Consider the following 14181-nt stretch of genomic DNA (forward strand, 5'->3'; position numbering starts at 1 on the left):
TTTCGAGTGGTTTAAAGCGTCATGATAATAAAGAGAAACTGATATTTATGTCTTTTCGATGGGGAGAAAGAGGTTATAACACTATGATATTCTGCACTCACCAATCAGTCCAGAGTGTATCTGCAGAGGAAAGGGGGTTTAGGGGTTACAGGAAGGAATCAAAGAGAGGGGTGTCCTCTGTATGACCAGGACTATGGAACTGCTTCACACAGGGCCTGTGTCTTACCTAAGAGTCTAACGGGGGAAGCTTGGCCCCGGCCCTGGAAGCCAGAAGCTTAAGAGACCAAGGTGAGATCTAGCCGAATTCTGATGGGGGGTGTTGGAACAGGGTGGGCTCCACCTCCCACCTTCAGGAGGTCCAGCTCTTAAACCTAGGGGACTTGGGGGAGGCAGCAGTAGGGAGGGAGGTGCTGCCTTTAAACAGCTACAGGAAGATGACCCTTTTTCCAGGGGAAAGGGAAGTAAATCATCCCAGAGGGGCACTCAAGGTGAGCTGGGTCCCCTACCACGGGGAAAGCACCCCCACCTTCCTTAACTGGGATTGGTTTCATTTCATTCTTTTTTCAATAAGATTTCTGGGGCTTAGTGCCTAGACTTCCACACCACAATCAGGCCCTGATGGGGTCCACCAGAGCCCCAAGTGCAACCACCAACTCCACCAATACCTGCGAAAGGGGCCAGTGTGCAGAGGCATCAAGAGGCTTCAAGCCTGGATACACATTACCAAGTCATCTTTAATAAACACTGTGCAGGCTGCGCCTGGAACTTTGCCGAAGTCAGCCAGGACAGAGCACAGCTGGCTCCTGCAGCCCTTTCCCTTGTGTGGGAAGTCTTGTTGTATCACTCAGGACAGATGCCAAGCTCAGTCAGGTGGAAGACACCCCTGAGGGACAGACCCTTAGCTTTCCAGAACTCTACCCCAGCAGAACACCATGAAATCCTTCCCTGATCCCTGGCTGTCTTCCCAGCTCTCAATGACAGATGGGTTCTCTGGACAGGCTCAGAGAGGAGCAGTCAGGGCTGGATGGAAACCTCCAGCAGCCACTCCCTCTTTCTGCACTCACAGGGAGGAAGACTATTGGGGTGGGAGGACATCTCCATGGATCTGCTGGTGCAGCTTGGTCAGTGTGGTCGGCCAGTGCTGTCCACAGAAGGGCCCCAGGCTTCATGGGCGGCTCAACGACTCTCAGTCGTTGGCTCTGCTGGCCAACAGAGGAGACAGGTAGCAAGGAAGGCCCACAGACAGGGCACTGCCTGCAGTTGCACCAGGCAAGGCTGCGGGCCAGCCTACCGGCCAGCCTACTGGCCAGCCTACCGATTCCAAAAGGCACCGGGGGGACAGACCCTAATGCTGACATTCCTGAGAGACTGTTCTCCCTCAGAGGGCCCAGTCTCTAACAGCACACCTCAGTCAGCAAGGTTGTGGCAGATTCTTTTTTTTTTTTTTGAGACGGAGTCTCGCTCTGTCGCCCAGGCTGGAGTGCAGTGGCGCGATCTCGGCTCACTGCAACCTCTGGCTCCCAGGTTCAGGCAATTCTCCTGAATTCTCCTAGCCTCCCGAGGAGCTAGGACTACATACACATTCTACCACATTCGGCTAATTTTTTAGTAGAGACGGGGTTTCACCATGTTAGCCAGGATGGTCTCGATTTCCTGACCTTGTGATCCGGGCTGTGCCAGATTCTCTACCCCTGTCTAAGGCTGCTCTCTCAAGTCTCAAGCAAAAGCTCAACTTGGAATCTTTCTGCAGCCCAGATCCACACACATGTCCCAGCCACAGGGCTTGATGGGGATGACAACGTGGCTGTATGGTGGCTCACAGGCCACCAGTCAGTTCTTTACCTGCCAATGCCAGGCGGGATGCTAGGAAGAGTGCCATACAAGGCAAAGGTTCTTCTGGCCCCAGCCTACCCTGCCGCTGTCCTGGAATGGGGCATGAGTCAAATGGAAGCCAGTCAGGATAGATAGATGTAGAATTCCTGTTGATCCACAGTCCTCACAACTATCCTGTATTTCATTTGCTCAGGCAGTTACTATTTAGCTAGGATATTTTTCACTGGAATCTCATCAATGCAGGGCCCGTCTTCCCCCCGTCTCCAAAGGGGCTCTGCAGGGGTCAGAAGCACCAGCCAGGACAGCTGCCACTTCCGCTGCTGCCCTAGGCCCAGAAAGACTCCAAAAACCTCTGTTGAAAGTCAGGATCAGAAGCAGCACCTGTTCATCCAGCCATTCACACCAGTGGACACCTCTCCAAAACCCTTCCCATCCTTACCAATAACAGAAAATAAAAGAAAGTCAGTTTAAATCACTGCCCCTTTGTTTTGCCTTCAGCTCCTAAACAGAAAGCAGAGGTCATGTTTGAGAGGAAAGTAGGGGAAAAGAGAACCAGCAAGCCAAATGCCTCGTGTTCAGACACCACACCCACCATGGTCAGAGGCTGTGCAACCAACAAGAAAAAAGTCAAAGTTCTCGGTGGGAGACCTGAGGGACGATGGCTATTCTCAGAAGCCTGGGCACCAAAGAACAATATTTTAGACTATACATATATATACACACACACACATATACATATGTATATATACACACATATATACATATGTATACGCATACATACACACACACACACACACACACACACACACATATATATATATATATATTTTTTTTGAGATGGAGTCTTGCTCTGTCGCCCAGGCTAGAGTGCAGTGGCATGATCTGGGCTCACTACAACCTCCACTTCCCGGGTTCAAGCGATTCTCGTGCTTCAGCCTCCTGAGTAGCTGTGATTCTAGGCGTGCACCACCATGCCCGGCTTGTAATTCTGTATTTTTAGTAGAGATGAGCTTTCACCATGTTGGCCGGGCTGATCTCGAACTCCTAACCTCAGGTGATCCACCTGCCTCAGCCTCCCAAAGTGCTGGGATTACAGGCATGAGGCACCGCACCCAGCTCTTTTTCTACATACATTTTTGAGACAGGGTCTTGCTCTGCTGCCCAGGCTAGAGTGCAATGACGTAATCATAGCTTACCGCTACCTTGACTTCCTGGGCTCAAGCAATCCTCCTACCTCAGCCTCCTGAGTAGCTAGGACTACAGGCGCATGCCACCATGCCCAGCTAATTTTTCTATGTTTTGTAGAGATGGGGTTTTGCCATGTTGCCTAGGCTGGTTTCAGACTCCTGGGCTCAAGTGATCGACCTGCTTCAGCCTCCCAAAGTGCTGCGATTACAGGCATGAGCCACTGTGTCTGGCATCTTTCTTAATTTTTGCTGAACAAACTGTAGAGTGGTGCTCAGTGAAGAAATCAAGCAATGAATAGGTCTAAACAAGATTCAATGAGTGACTCACACTTCTGCTTCCATGGCCCCAAATGTTCGTAAGACTAGTGTAGGTGGCAAGGGGCTGAAGAACTTGGGGGACTGAGGGTTGTGAGTGAGAAAGCAAGAGAAATTAAAGGCACTGTTGCAGATGAAAATGACCACATTCCGGCCGGGCGTGGCGGCTCACGCCTGTAATCCCAGCACTTTGGGAGGCCGAGGCAGGCGGATCATGAGGTCAGGAGATCAAGACCATCCTGGCTAACATGGTGAAACTCCGTCTCTACTAAAAATACAAAAAATTAGCCGGGCGCGGTGGCGGGCGCCTGTAGTCCCAGCTACTTGGGAAGCTGAGGCAAGAGAATGGCCTGAACCCGGGAGGCGGAGCTTGCAGTGAGTTGAGATGGCGCCACTGCACTCCAGCCTGGGCGACAGAGCGAGACTCCGTCTCAAAAAAGAAAAAAAAAAGAAAATGACCACATTACAAAATTCTCAAAGGCTGGACACTGGGTTTCCTTTGTGTTAACAGCACATAACAGCAAACTTGACACATAGTAGGTGAGCACAGATACGGTGAACTGCGCATGTGAGAGGTACAGCCTGCTTACACTTGGCAAGTGAACTAGGGAAGTTGAGCGCTTAAATCCGCATTCATCTGCCAGACGGCTCAGGTCCCCTAACAGAGCCACAGAGCAGCTGAGGAGCTGCCTCACTTCCCCAGGGAGGACTTCCTCCATCCCTAATGTACAGGGCTTAAGAGCACAAGTGCTGGAGTCAGACAAACTTCAGTTCAAGTTCTAGAGGCACCACTTAGGGTGGCCTGGTGTTGTCACTGAACCCATTTCCTCACATGTAAAATGGAGAGACCAGTACCACCTGTCTCCAGGGCTGCCAGGAAGATGATGCATGTGAGACTCTTAGCAAAGGGCCTGGCCTGGGGAAGCATTCAGTACATGTTCTGCAGCAGGGAAGCCCCTGCTCCTTCACTTCCCTGTGAAGGAGGCGCACTCCTCACTTCATCTTTCAGACAACATTCACTCTTTCCTCTTACCTCCAGTTTCCCGGGACTCCATTCTTCAGCACCTCTCATTTGCAGAGAATGCTGAAGAGGACATCTTTCCCCAGTTTCCTGGAAGATACTCAGTGTCCTGTCAACAACCCCAATCTTGCATCCTCTGGAGACTCGCTCCCAAAACCACAAAAATGGAGGGGAGAAACCATCACTATCCAATAAATCTGCAAGGGGTGAAGGCCCCAACCAGGCAAACCATAACCTCTTTAAAAAAATAAAAATAAAAAAAGTCCTATAACACAAAGCATCTTGGGTTTCTTTTGGTAGAGATGGGGTTTCATCATGTTGCCCAGGCTGATCTCAAACTCCTGTGCTCAAGCAATCCCCCCGCCTTGGCCTCCCAAAGTACTGGGATTACAGGCATGAGCCACCACGCCCAGCGCACAAAGCATCTTAAAGCCCAAATGCCCTTCCTTCCATCTCAAAGCCTCTTTCAGGAAAGGGAAGAAGCAGTTCAGTTGTGGAGAGGGGGAGGGGACAGGAATAGAGCAGCTGACAAAGAAAGCAGAGTTCCTTTTAAAAACCAGGCTGCAAACACTAGAGGTTTGGAAACTGGCGTCATTAATCACCATGCTGTCTGAGCAGCTCAGAGAGCAATTTGATGTCTAGGAGAGCAGCCAGGGTTAGGGAGGCCACCCACGCCCTCCTCCATGCCTGGGATGCCTCTAACAGCCACCTGAAGGGGACACACATGGAGTTATGAATAGAAGGCAAGAGGCTTTTTTTTTTTTTTTTTTTTGAGACGGAGTCTCGCTCTGTCACCCAGGCTGGAGTGCAGTGGCCGGATCTCAGCTCACTGCAAGCTCCACCTCCCGGGTTCACGCCATTCTCCTGCCTCAGCCTCCCGAGTAGCTGGGACTACAGGCGCCCGCCACCTTGCCCGGCTAGTTTTTTTGTATTTTTAGTAGAGACGGGGTTTCACCGTGTTAGCCAGGATGGTCTCGATCTCCTGACCTCGTGATCTGCCCGTCTCGGCCTCCCAAAGTGCTGGGATTACAGGCTTGAGCCACCGCGCCCGGCCTGAAGGCAAGAGGCTTGTAAACCAACTCCTGTTAAGATTCCAAGTTAGTGTTTCCAGCAGGGCTCAAGTTACACATTTTCAGAGAGATGACAGTACAACGGAAGGATTTCAGCTATTCAATGATTCAGGATCACGGCACAAAGTGACAGCCTACCCTGAGCCAGCCAATAGCCACAAACCCTCCCAAGGGGGCAGTCCATTTTGGGAGGGCAGCGAAAGACAATGACTGGCCTGGACCATGTGGAATCTCTTACCAGACCCAGAGTCCACGAGGGTTTGGCTGGAGAACTTAGCATTTGAAATAGAGAATGATTATATACACATACCTCATCTTCCCAACTCCATAGTAAATTCCAAAGGAAAGACCAAATCTGACCATTTTTTGGATCAGTCATAGCATCAGGCAGGGGTAAGAGAAGTATAAATGGGTGAGTAGAAGGACAACAGCCAGCTATGGGGATTAACTCCCAGGACTACAGTTGATTTTCACAGGGTAGATTTCCCAGGTCCACCTCTACATTTCCCAACTCCAGAGTCTTCAGTAACTATGACTAACCATCAAGAGAAGAAATAGCTCAAGGCATCCACATCACTCTATGTCAATATACCTGAGAGAAAACATTTGCTAAAAAGGCAGTGGTCTTGGAGAGCCAGCTCAATCTACGACTCTGGCACAAAATACACAAAGTAAGCCTGGGGCCCGGCGCAGTGGCTCATGCCTGTAATGGCCGAGGCAAGTGGATCACTTGAGGTCAGGAGTTCGAGACCAGCCTGGCCAACATGGTGAAACCTCGTCTCTACTAAAAATACAAAAAGTAGCCAGGTGTGGTAGTGTGCACCTGTAATCCTAGCTACTCAGGAGGTTGAGGCACAAGAATTGCATGAATCTGGGAGGCAGAGGCTGCAGTGAGCCAAGATTGTGCCACTGCACTCCAGTCTGGGGGACACAGTGAGTCTGTCTCCCAAAATCTGGCAGTGCCAAAAAGTAAAGAAGTAATCAAAAAACAAAAACAAAAATCCTCACAATGACTGGGTAGGTCAAAGGAGGCTAAAAGAGCAACCAATGGGCAAAGCTGAAACATTTTGGGCACTAAAACTAACATTGGATTATTTATTTATTTATTTATTTTTGAGACAAAGTCTCACTCTGTTACCCAGACTGGGGTGCAGTGGTAGATCTCCACTCACTGCAACCTTCACCTCCCTGATTCAAACGATTCTCTTGCCTCAGCCTCCTGAGTAGCTAGGATTACAAGCATGCACCATCACACCTGGCTAATTTTTGTATTTTTAGTAGAGATTGGGTATCACCATGTTGACTAGGCTGGTCTCAAATTCTAGGTCTCAGGTGATCGGCCCATCTTGGCCTCCCCAAGCGCTGGGAATATGAGCATGAGCCACTGCGCCTGGCCTTATCACTGGACTATAAACCAAAGTGTAGGCCGGGCGCAGTGGCTCACCCCTGTAATCCCAGCACTTTGGAAGGTCAAGGCAGGTGGATCACGAGATCAAGAGATCGAGACCATCCTGGCCAACATGGTGAAACCCCGTCTCTACTGAAAATACAAAATTTAGTCAGGCATGGTGGCACGCACCTGTAGTCCCAGCTACTCAGGAGGCTGAGGCAGAATTGCTTGAATCCAGGAGGCAGAGGTTGCAGTGAGCCGAGATTGTGCCACTGCACTCCAGCCTGCCAATAGTAAGACTCCGTCTCAAAAAAAAAAAAAGAAAAAAACAAAAAGAAACCGAAGTGTAAAATAAATATCCTGGAGTCCATACGAATATTAAATAATTGAACAAATAAATGGGGGAGAATAGGCTGGGCACGGTGGCTCACGCCTGTAATCCCAGCACTTTGGGAGGCCAAGGCAGGTGGATCACCTGAGGCCTGGAGGTCGAGACCACCCTGGCCAACAGGGTGAAACCTCATCTCTACTAATAATTCAAAAATTAGCCGGGCGTGGTGGCATGTGCCTGTAATTCCAGCTACTCGGGAGGCGGAGGCAGGAGAATCGCTTGAACCCAGGAGGTGGAAGTTGCAGTTAGCCAAGATCACGCCATTGCACTCCAGCCTGGGCGACAAGAGCAAAACTCTATCTCCAAATAATAAATAAATAAATAGAAATAAATGCGGGAAAATAGACAAGTCTCTTGTATAGAAGAATTTAATAATTCAGCTGGGCGCGGTGGCTCATGCCTGTCATCCCAGCACTTTGGGAGGCCGAGACGGGTGGATCATGAGGTCAGGAGCTCAAGACCATCCTGGCTAACATGGTGAAACCCTGTCTCTACTACAAAAATACAAAAAAATTAGCCAGGTGTGGTGGTGTGCAACTGTAGACCCAGCTACTTGGGAGGCTGAGGCAGGAGAACGGTGTGAACCCAGGAGGTGGAACTTGCAGTGAGCCAAGATCGCACCACTGCACTCCAGCCTGAGTGATACAGTGAGACTCCATCTCAAAAAAAAAAAAAAAGAAAAAAGAAAAATGAATTTAGTAACTCATGTAGCTACTCCACCCTCAACAAGGGGAACATGAACCCAAGTCCCTGTTCCTTAGGTGTGGGCTACACATAGTGACTTTCTTCCAAAGGGTGCAGCATGGAAAGGGGACGGGGAGAACTTTACAGAGAAGCCTCATGCACATCACCTCAGTCAAGTGACCATGGTTGACATCGGTCATGGAAAGGCTTGTGGATTGTAGGTACCCTTGGCACGACGTGATGAAAATAGCACTTTACCTCACTGGTCCTCCTTCCCAAAACTCGGCACAGTCTAATTATGAGAAAAACACTGGACACAGCCAGGCGCAGTAGCTCAGGCATGTAATCCCACCACTTTGAGAAGCCAAGGTGAGATCGCTTGAGCTCAGGAGTCTGAGACCAGCCTGGACATCATGGTGAAACCCTGTCTCTACAAAAATTAGCCAGGCGTGGTGGTGCATTTCTGTAGTCCCAGCTACTTGGGAGGCTGAGGTGGGAGAATGGCTTGAGCCGAGATTGCACCATTGTACTCCAGCCTGGGTGACAGAGCAAGACTCTGTCAAAAAGAGAAAAATACTAGACAAATCCCAGATGAGAAGAGATTCTCTTTTATTTTTTATTATTTTTCTTGAGACAGAGTCTCGTTCTGTCTCCAGCCCAAGCTGGAGTACAGTGGCACGATCTTGGCTCACTGCAACCTCCACCTCCTGGTTCAAGCGATTCTTGTGCCTCAGCCTCCTGAGTAGCTGAGACTACAGGTGCGCGCCACCACGCCTGGCTAATTTTTGTATTTTTAATAGAGATGAGGCTTCACCATGTTGGCCAGGCTGGTCTCGAACTCCTGACTTCAAATGATCCACCCACCTCAGCCTCCCACAGTGCTGAGATTATAGGCGTGAGTCACCGTGCCTGGCAGAGATCTCTTTAGATGCTTGCCCAGCACTCCTCAAAACTGTCAAGGTCATCAAAAACAAGAAAAGTCTGAGAAACCAGCACAGCCAAGAGGAGCCTAAGGAGACAATGAATACAGGCAACATGGGATCCTGCAACAGAAAAGGACATCAGGTAAAAATCTAAGGAAATCTGAATAAAGGATGGACTTTAATGTAAACTATGTACTAACATAAGATGTTAATAACAGGGAAAACTAGGTGTGGGGGATTGAGAAAACTCCCTGTACTAGCTTCATAACTTTTCTAAAACTATTCAGAAAGACTAAGTTTATTAAGCCTCGGCAACATAGGGAGACCCCATCTCTACAAAAAAATTAAAAATCGGCCGGGCACAGTGGCTCACGCCTGTAATCCCAGCACTTTGGGAGGCCAAGGCAGGCGGACCACAGGTCAAGAGATCAAGACCATCCTGGCCAACATGGTGAAACCCTGTCTCTACTAAAAATATAAACATTAGCTGGGTATGGTGGCGCATACCTGTAGTCCCAGCTACTCGGGAGGCTGAGGCAGGAGAATCACTTGAACCCAGGAGGCGGAGGTTGCAGTGAGCCAAGATGGCGTCACCACACTCCAGCCTGGCAACAGAGCGAGACTCCATCTCAAAAGCAAAAAAAAAAAAAAAAAAAAAAAGACCAGCCTCAAGGCGAGCAGAGGATATCCAAGTACTGCAGGCACAGAACCAGGGAATGTTAAAGACCCCATCTGTGGAATACACATGTGAGGGCTGCTCATAGCACTGGTCTGAGCAGCTGCTGCCACCACTTTCTTAAGCCACCTTCATTCAGGAACGAGCCTTGTGCAGACATGCAGAATAGCATCTACAGGCAGAGTGAAATTCGCTTCCACTGATCCTTGCTAAGTACTGGTCTGGGGTCGGGGCTGCCTCACCACACACAACTGTAGAAGCACAGTCGTTTTGTCCTGCCATCAGATACACACACAGCAGAAGCCAGTCAGCAGGACTGTGGCTCGTCAGGCCGCGCCCTCATTGTCCCATTAAACCCTTCACCAGAAATGGAGATTTGGAGAGTCTTAACTTCTGGAAATTGAGTTTGTGACCTGCTTCCCATCGTCTCTACTGTAACATTGATTCTACTGACCTGTTTGCTCTCCCATTTGTCTATGAGCAACGTTCTGGGAGATGGACCAAAGATATGGCTCAAGCTTTGGGATCAGATGGATGTTAAGTTTGAATCCTAGGTTCATGACATCCAAAGTGTGTGAAGAAAGGAAGGGAAGTGTGTGTTAAAAGAAGTCAGTGAGGGACGGGCACGGTGGCTCACGTCTGTAATCCCAGCACTTTGGGAGGCCGAAGCGGGTGGATCACCTGAGGTCAGGAGTTTGAGATCAGCCTGACCAACATGGAGCAACCCCATCTCTACTAAAAATACAAAAAATTAGCCAGCTGTGGTGTCACATGCCTGTAATCCCAGCTACTTGGGAGGCTGAGGCAGGAGAATTTCTTTAACTTGGGAGGCGGAGGTTGCAGTGAGCTGAGATTGCGCCATTGCACTCCAGCATGGGCAACAAGAGCAAAACTCTGTCTCAAAAAAAAAAAAAAAAAAAAAAAAAAGAAGTGGGCGAGGCTGGGCACAGTGGCTCATGCCTATAATCCCAGCACTTTGGGAGGCCAAAGCGGGCAGACCATGAGGTCAGGAGTTTGAGATCAGCCTGACCGACATGGTGAAACCCGTCTCTACTAAAAATACAAAACTAGACAGGCATGGTGGTGCACACCTGTAATCCCAGCTACTAGGGAGGCTGAAGCAGGAGAATCACTTGAATCTGGGAGGCGGAGGTTACAGTGAGCAAGATTTGTACCACTGCACCACTCCAGCCTGGGTGAGAGGGCAAGACTCCATCTCAAAAAAAAAAAAAGAAAAAAGAGGTAGGCAGGTGTTTGATGTTGCTTTAAGGACAGGTTTGAATGTCTGCCCTCTCCTTTAACAAATTCAGTAGGGGGCCTACTATGCTGAATGCCATGCCAGGTCCTAAATACTCAAACAGGACCCGATCTGTGCCCCTAAAGGGCTCACCCACCACAGAATGAGGCAGATAAGGAACAATGAGATAGCAGTTGAGAAGACAGCTCATGTAGGAGACAAGCCCTCAGTCCATTTGGGGCAAGACAAGGCTTCACAGAGGAAGTGGCATTCAAACTGAGCTTCCAGAGAAAAGTAGGGAGACGCAGTTTCCAGGCACGTGAGGTGGAGAAGCGCCTTCTAGGCAAAGTGAACAGTAGGCATTTAGCCCGGAGATGGGTCAAGGAGAAGCTGTATTGAATAGTGATAAGAGCACACCCTTTCTCTGCCATTACTATATAGCCCCCAGCTCTAACATGGGGATTAAACACGGAACCTACCTCCTGGGGTTGTCGGAGGATTAGAGGAGTCAATACATACTTAGGGCTCAGAAGAGTGCCTGGCACATGGCAAAAATAAAAGTTTAGCTTTTATTTGTATTACTGTTCTTATACATAGAGGATGGGGCTATTTACTTGGAAAACTAATCTCTTACAATACCAAGCTATTAATGCAGAGGACTCCAAAAACATTCCAATTCTCCTCTGCCAAGATTGCTGAAAGCACGATTACCTGGATTTTGGCACATCCCAGTTTATAAATTCTACCTAAAGCAGTGCTTCTCAAACAGCCCCAGCATATGTACCCTTCCCTCAAGTCAGGGGAGAGGAAACTCCCAGGAATCTGGGAGTCGAACCCAAAGCAGCTGGCTACAACCAAAATGCTGTCTTTGGCTGGGCGCAGTGGCTGATGTATAATCCCAGCACTTTGGGAGGCCAAAGTAGGAGGATCACTTGAGCCCAGGAATTCTGAGACCAGCCTGGGCAACATGGCAAAACCCTGTCTCTCCTAAAAATACAAAAACTAGCCGGGCATGGTGGTACATGCCTATAGTCCCAGCTACTCAGGAGGCTGAGGTGGGAGGATCACTTGGCACCAGGAGGTCAAGGCCGAAGTAAGCCGTGATCATACCACTGCATTCCAGCCTGGGTGAGAGAGGTCCTGTCTCAAAAATAAATAAATAAATTAATTAATTAATGAAAGTTTCCTGTGTTAGCTTCAATTCATGCAAACTTTGCATTCCAATCTATAATAGTTCCAGGACTGTTTTAATATTAAAACACTTACAACTGAGTAAGACTGAAGTGGCACAGCATTCTCTTCTGTAAAATTGGAATACAACTCACATCAATTCTGTTCAATGTCTACGAAATGAGACAATTTGTGAAACCATCAAGCAACGTACAAGGCATCCCAGCAAACATTTTGTTTTCGTTTTAGAGATGGGGTCTCATTATGCTGCCCAGGCTGGTCTTTTTCCTTTCTTTCTTTCTTTTTTTTTTTGAGGTAGAGTCTTGGTCTGTTGCCTAGGCTGGAGTGCAGTGGTGCAGTCTCAGCTCACTGCAACATCCGCTTCCCATGTTCAAGTGCCTCCCAGGTTCCTGCCTCAGCCTCCTGAGTAGCTGGGATTACGGGCATGTGCCACCACGCCTGACTAATTTTGGTATTTTTAGTAGAAATGGGGTTTCACCATGTTGGCCAGGTTGGTCTCGAACTCCTGACTTCAGGTGATTTGCCTGCCTCAGTCTTCCAAAGTGCTAGGATTATAGGCGTGATCCACCACCCCTGGCCCCCAGGCTGGTCTTGAACTCCTGGGATCAAGTGATCCTCCCGAACTGCTGGGATTACAGGCATGAGTTGCTGTGTCCTGCCTCAGCATACATTTGGTACACATGTTGAATCAGAATCAGTGTTGAGGGCTAGGCACAATTACCTGAGGTCAGGAATTCAAGACCAGCCTGGCCAACATGGAGAAACCCTGTCTCTACTAAAAATACCAAAATTAGCCTGGCATGGTGGCACACGCCTGTAATCCCAGCTACTCAGGAGGCTGAGGCAGGAGAATCGCTGGAGCCCAGGAGGTAGAGGTTGCAGTGAGCCAAGATTGCACCATTGCACTCCAGCCTGGGAGACAAGAGTGAAACTCCGTCTCAAAAAAAAAAAAAAAAATTGGCCAAGCACGGTGGCTCATGCTTCTAATCCCAGCACTTTGGGAGGCCAATGAGGCAGGCAGATCACCTCACCTGAGGTCAGGAGTTTGAGACCAGCCTAGTCGACGTGGTCAAACCCCGTCTCTACAAAAATACAAAAAAAAATCAGCCAGGCATGATGGCGGGTGCCTGTAATCCCAGCTACTCAGGAGGCTGAGGCAGGAGAATCACTCGAACCTAGGAGGCAGGAGAATCACTCGAACCTAGGAGGCAGAGGTTGCAGTGAGCCTGGGCGACAGAATGAGACTGTCTCAAAAAAAAAAAAAAAAAAAAAAGAACCTTCAAACCCTTACCTACCAATCAGAGGTAACTGCTGTTTTGTGGGGATCTAGTCTGTGCCAGCACTCGACTAGCTCCTTTCTTTGTTTCTAATTCTGCAAGGTATTTAGCGTCGCCATTTTACCAGAAGAAACATAGGCTCAGTGAGGTCAAGTAACAAGCCCAAGGTCACACAACTGGTAAGTGGGGAAATCAGGATTAGAACTCAGGTCCAATTGCCTCTGAAGTTCTAGTGCCTTCCACCTGACCACACGGCCTGTTTACTGGGCAAGGGCTAGAAGCAGAAGGTCTGGCTGGGTGCAGTGGCTCACACCTGTAATCCCAGCACTTTGGGAGGCCGAGGCGGGCGGATCACAAGGTCAGGAGATCGAGACCATCCTGGCTAACATGGTGAAACTCCATCTCTACTAAAAATACAAAAAAATTAGCCGAGAATGGTGGCGGACACCTGTAGTCCCAGCTACTGGGGAGGCTGAGGCAGGAGAACGGCATGAACCTGGGAGGCGGAGCTTGCAGTGAGCCAAGATTGCGCCACTGCACTCCAGCCTGGCGACAGAGCGAGACTCCGCCTCAAAAAAAAAAAAAAAAAAGTAGAAGGTCTGAGAAGTACTTGCTTGGTGGGGCTGAATTTAAATGTGTGATCTTGCTCTGTTTCCATGTAAATTCTAGTGACAGGAGCTCCTGGTGGCAAGCTGCATTCTTCCCACTTGTAAGCAGCAGGCAGCAGCACAGGGGAAACAGAGGACTAACCAGAGGCCCGCTCTGCTGCTTCCCCCTTAACCCTGCCCAGTGGGACCCCTGAGTTCACTCGCTTTGACTTTCATTTTCTAGCCATTAAGACTTTCAGGTTCCCCAAAAAATTAATGACACGTAGATGTCAGCAAACTCTCAGGCCCTGAAGAGTACTGACTTGGGACTTTTAACTGTCTTGGTCCTCACAGGCAGAGGAGAAGGGGGTCAAGAGAGAAGACAGGAGGTTGGGTAGA

The 14181-nt window shown here is 49.1% G+C and overlaps 1 protein-coding gene across 3 annotated transcripts in view; it reads right to left on the bottom strand.

The window, feature by feature from the left end:
• Positions 1-14181, bottom strand: part of RAB5C (RAB5C, member RAS oncogene family) — a 30609-nt gene that overhangs the window by 13277 nt on the left and 3151 nt on the right. The gene's annotated exons all lie outside the window — the stretch shown is intronic.

The sequence above is a fragment of the Macaca fascicularis genome, chromosome 16 (genome assembly GCF_037993035.2).
Source record: "Macaca fascicularis isolate 582-1 chromosome 16, T2T-MFA8v1.1".
In the NCBI taxonomy this organism is placed as follows: domain Eukaryota; kingdom Metazoa; phylum Chordata; class Mammalia; order Primates; family Cercopithecidae; genus Macaca; species Macaca fascicularis.